The following is a 5987-nucleotide window of genomic DNA, read 5'->3' as shown; positions in this document are numbered from 1 at the left end:
AGGGGAGACCTCATCGCTCTCTATAACTACCTGAAAGGAGGTTGTAGCGAGGTGGGTGTCGGTCTCTTCTCCCAAGTAACTAGTGATAGGACAAGAGGAAACAGCCTCAAGTTGCACCAGGGGAGGTTTACGTTGGATATTAGGAAAAATTTCTTCACCAAAAGGGTTATCAAGCACTGGAACAGGCTGCCCAGGGAAGTGGTTGAGTCATCATCCCTGGAGGTATTTAAAAGACATGTAGATGTGGTACTTAGGGACATGGTTTAGTGGTGGTCTTGGTAGTGTTATGTTAATGGTTGGACTTGATGATCTTAAAGGTCTTTTCCAACCTAAATGATTCTATGATTCTGTGATTCTATTTTTCCATGCTTGCTACTCCCCAAAACACCTCAAACACCCTTTCCTCTCCTTTGGTCCTTCCCTAAACATCTTAATGTCTTGTACAATCCCCAAAAGTGCTCCTCCTGCATCCAGTCACAAGTCCTACACCCCTGTAGGCAGTAACCTCCCTCAGTCCAAAAGGTGAACCAGAGCTGTTCCCCTTGACTTATCTGATGAGTGTCACAGCTGGCCACTGGGACTGGGAGTCCCCTGAGATGGCCCAGGGAGGGCAAGTACAGGGTGTCCATTTCTCTGAGTGGCTTACTGGGTTTCCCCCGCATGTTGTTCTTCTTCCTTGCTCCTTTGTGTTTGTGAAGATGGAGCTTTTACGAGTTGCTCTCTCTCCAGGGATGGGCCTGGGAAAAGCTGCATGAGGGTCTAATTTGGGTTTTCGCACATGCCATTGCTCCTCTGTGCTCTTGTGTGTGTGGACATGAACTTTTTATCACATAACTGGACACAGATCACTCAGCTATACCATGAAATGACAACTGCTTGACTGTGGCTGTCCGTCACCAATGAAAATTAATCCTGAATCCATCTATTTGTAACCTGTCTCAGAATCTTGACAAAGATATCTTAAACAAGCATCTGATTACTGTGCTGAGAGTTGTCCATGATCACTGGGTATGTTTTTCCTACTGAGTCCAGTTTTCAACTAGTTTATATAAGAACAGATATTTTAATCACTTTCTTGGAGTAAAGCTGCACAGATTTTGCAATGACAACTTCATGTTCCTCTTCACCCTCTTTTCACCTCTTCCTTGTCTTAATACTATTGGTACGATCAAAGTCCTACAGCAATGGAGAAACATCAAGCTTAGTAGAAAAGTCACAATGTTATGTGCTTTTATCTAAACTTTTCATGTTGCAATAAGAGAAATCATACTATATTATTTATTAATAATCCAAACTAATATAAAGAAACATTCACCCAGAAAATACAGGTAAATAAAAATACAGATTCAATCACAGAAATTCAAGGATTTATACACAGAGCAACTTAGAAAGCAACTTTAATTAACCTAGGTCTATATTACAAACTAAAGCTAGCATAGTTATGTCAGTCAAACAGACTGTAGACAGACATCACACTACAATTGACATGCAGGTGGAAAACCCCTGTTATAGTTATGCCCTCCAGCTGCTCATTATTACCCTTTTGCCAGCAAAAGTGGGAGGGCAGTAACCTCCAGCAGAGTGGTTCCTGTAATTGATCCCTCATCCTCTTCAGGCAAAATCACCCAGGTAAGCACAAGCAATTTAAATAGTTGGCTTGAGGCTAAGGACAGATATCCTCTTTCAGATCTGGCTGTGCTGATGGTTGTTGTTACTAGTCCTCTCTGTGCTGAAGTCTATGCCACTCAGAATGTCCAACCAAGTTGTAGATGTCTCAGGACTACTTCTGAGACAAGCTGGCTGAGACCTACATACACACTGTTTAAGCTCAGTTGTTAATCTGATGGTAGCAGATTCTGTGGTCGTCTCTGTTATAAGCAGCCTGGTGTGTTATCCCGTATCATTTGGAAACTTAACTGGCTTTCCTCTGAATGTGGATTAGACAGAACTTGCCAGAAACACTTTACCAGCTGAGCTGTGGAAAGTAGTAGGCTCCAGCCAGTGAAAAAGGGACAGATAACTGCCACTGCTATATCAGCACCTGCAGAGGTGTCTGTTTATTGCTTTAGGCAGTTAAGAGGGGCAAGAGATGTGATCCCTGATTGACATAGTTTTGTTCACAAGTGAAGAGGCTTTACGGACACCATTATAAAGCTGCATTAGTTCTGTTTGAGCCGCATGTTAGAAAGACATTCTATACTTGTACAAAGCATGCTTTTTCATCCATGTTAGTATCATGCTGCCAGTAAAATATTTGATATTGCATCAGATCTCAGGTTCCAAATGTACTGCCCAAACAAATGCCGTAACTAAAAGAAAACTGCAGTAAAAGCAATATATAAGACACTTTTACTTATGTTCTATCAGCTGGTATCAAACTGAGGTTTATCTAATTTAGTGCAATTAAATGTGAGGATGTTAGGAAGCAAACTGCAAGTATTGCTGAACCTGCCTATTTAAAACACAAATCCTCCCTCCTATTACAATCCAGACTTTTCAGAATGTAAGAAACAAAGATTCAGCTTGTTGTGCTTTTAAACAGAGGAAAAAGATTTTATGGATAAATCTAACCTCTGTCTTATTAAATACAAGAAAACATCTTAGAAAGGGAAAACTGTATTTTCGTATTTGTGACATGCTGAACACAAAGAAAGATTTTGTTAGAACTGGGTGTATTATAAATGCATTAGCTATAAATATTGTGTTCATTTTGTAACTGTGTTAAAACTGTTGCTAGGAAGCAGTGTTACCTTGGTCTGAAGGGATGTAGCAAAACAGACCTTTTACTCAGGCCTCTTCCAGCCGCACAGTAAGGAGGAGCTGGACAGAGGCACAAAGCTCAGCTGCAGTGCACACATATTAGAAGAGTAGTCCCTTTTGCCAATGTCTTTCAGCCACTGTAGGTCAGTGTGTTATCACAGCACACTTTGCATGTGTCAGTGATACAAAGAGGCTGTGACTCCAGTCAGTGATTCTTTGACCAAAATGAACATCATTCAATAACATGTACTGAACACTTCTTCAGCACGATTCTGAACAAAGGTAACAAAGTTATGTGAGCTAATGGAGAGGCAACATGAATATGGTAGGGAGGTCTATATAATGGTCAAGCAACTTTGTGCTAGGGTTGTTAGCAGAAACTTAAGCTGATATCTTCATTGATAGCTATGGTACTTACATGAGCGAAATCAAGCTGGTACTTGTAGATTAACATGCACTGTAATCACAGAGTCATTTTGTCATATGGAAATACTCTTATTTTTTAAGTTTGCCCTGCAGTGGCATTAACTCTGGCAAATTCTACTTTTACTGGTGCTCATGTCCCCTTTACAATATAAACATAAAGTAAATCAATTATATGTTAATTAGCATTAATGCCTTTATCCAATAACCCCAAGAATCATAAGTGAAGTAATTGCACTGAATAAATGTCCTTAAAGATAAGCTACAGTAAAAGCTTCAATCTTAAATACTGAAAAATTTACTGAGATATTTAGTTCCATATACCATTGCTAGTTACATGAGTGGCAGATTAACTTTTATCTTGATTACTGCAACTTCTCGTTTAGTCTCTCTGATGCCAAACTTAGCTCTTTGATCTATTCAAATCACAGCTGCTAAAATTATCTTCCTCATCTCTCATTTCTTCTGTTACACATCAACGAAGAGTCCAGGTACTGATGCCCTCATCCACAGTGCATTAGATATAAGATCTTCATCTTCTTCAAGACCTTATACAATTTAGACCTAATTTTGTTTTATGATACCTCTTAATCTCTTCTCTGCATTGCCACAAATGAAGGTCTTAATGTTCTGTTCTCTCTCCAAATTCTACTTCAGATTTTAATGCTGATTCATTTGCATGCAATACACTCCCTGTTCCAAAATTTTCTTATTCAAAATTAAAAAAAAAAACAAAAAACTCTCTGAAGTTATTCAAGAATATAAGAATTCTCTTTATAAGAGAATAGGGGAGAATGAAAAACAGTGTGGTAAAGGTTCAGGTTACTATTTCTTAAGTTTCTCCTGCTCCTACTGAGAATATATCATTGCCACATTTTGTACAGTAAAAACATTCACTGATAATTATTAATAAATATTGATAATTAATAATAATTGATAATACTGTACCTACACCTAATTGTCTTACTTAAGGAATACTCTGAAGAACGCCCCTCTTTAGCAAAATACTTTTCTGATTTAATATGAAAGAGAAACTTGTAAACCCAAAATAGATACCTCAGGTTATGTTCCTAAAACCTTATTTAGCTGTGTACACTAATGGCCTGCCTTTCTAACAACTGGGTGTTCAGAGTCTTTCACTGGAGTTGTTAGATGCTGGAAACGAGCTTTCCAAATGGAAGGTCAAAAACATTCCATCTCCTTTCTGAAACTGTTTTTTGTGTATTACATACATGCAGTAACATTAATTGCCTTGTTTATCTGTTAACCCTCTTTGCAGCCCTCAGTACAAAATGTCTCTTGGAACATATTTCAACATTCATTAATTCTGACAATTTATCATCACTACCTCATAGTTAGTGTGTCGGTGACAACAAGTCTCACGGAGAACTTCTAAATTATGTCCTCTGGGATGACATTCCGTGGCATACTAACCTTACTGGTAAGGTCAGTGACACAGATTTGCTTTCAACAATGTAATCCAGGCCAAGAGTGACAGCCAGACTATTCAGCATGACAGAAGCGAGGAAGGTTTGAAAAAGCTTTTCATTTGTAAATGACAGAAACAAGCCATGCTGGGAATTCCAAATTTTGCCCAACTAGGAGTATCTTTGAACAGAATGGATCACTATTTCTTGAACTGGTTTAAGACGTAGAGGTGAGATGCTAGTGTTTTTGCTCCATCATTCCCAGCATAACTAAGTAGAAAGATATTCTTACAGAAATTGTTAATGCCTTCCCAATGATTCTGGCATCAATCTATGTACTTACAATCCTTCCATAAAGAAACATCACTTGCCATTGACAGTCTTTCTAACAGTTTATTTTCTACCCTACTCTTTTAGCCCCATTTGATATTATAATTGCAATGTCTTCTTTCAGTTGTGAACTTTCTAGAACAGCATATCCACGTTTACGTACCAAGTCCTTAAATCATGTGAAGAAAACATAGAGAAAATTCATTCATCAGGTGGAAGTTTTCCACATGCTAAAATAACTAGAATTATCTTAACTTGCTTACATAGGCATGGATACTCTTGTGATACAGATGTGAGCATTTAGAAATCAAAAATTAATTGGCATGAAGATAAATGAAAAAAACAAAAACAGAGACTACAGGATCAGTTACAAGATCAAAATAGCTTGTGGCCTCCTAGGACTTGTTCCTCAATACAGACCCCAATAAAGCTGAAGGAAGATAGGGGTCAAACTTTGTTTTGTTTATCATTTTCATACAGTTCAAATGGCTATTATCAGCTGTATGTTTAGAGACTAAGGTCAGATTTAAGCAAATATTAATAGCCAACTCTGCCTTAGTTTGGCACATACATATTACAATGGTCAATAAAATGCTTTGGTTCGTCACCCCATGGCCTTTCATGTCCACTATATTTCGCCTAAACCTCGCTACTTCTGTTTGGTTATGTGATTAAAGACTCATCTCCCAAACACATAGAATCATAGAATACTTGGGGTTGGAAGGGACCTCTAAAGGTCATCTAGTCCAATCAAGCTGCTGTGGGCAGGGACATCTTTAACTAGATCAAGCTGCTTAGAGCCCCAGCCAACCTGACCGTGACTGTTTCCAGGGATGGGGCATCCACCACCTCTCTGGGCAACCTGTGCCAGTGCTTCACCACCCTCAGCATAAAAAAAATTTCTGCCTTATATCTAGTCTGTATCTACCCTCTTTTAGCTTAAAGCCATTCCCCCTTGTCCTGTCACAGCAGGCCCTGCTAAAATGTTTGCTGCCATCTTTTTTATAAGCCCCCTTGAAGTACTGATAGGCTGCAATAAGGTCTCCC

Source organism: Aptenodytes forsteri, unplaced genomic scaffold (assembly GCF_000699145.1).
Source record: "Aptenodytes forsteri isolate BGI_AS27 unplaced genomic scaffold, ASM69914v1 Scaffold43, whole genome shotgun sequence".
Lineage (NCBI taxonomy): Eukaryota > Metazoa > Chordata > Aves > Sphenisciformes > Spheniscidae > Aptenodytes > Aptenodytes forsteri.
The sequence above is the reverse complement of the archived record's forward strand: the minus strand, read 5'-3'. Positions refer to the sequence as shown.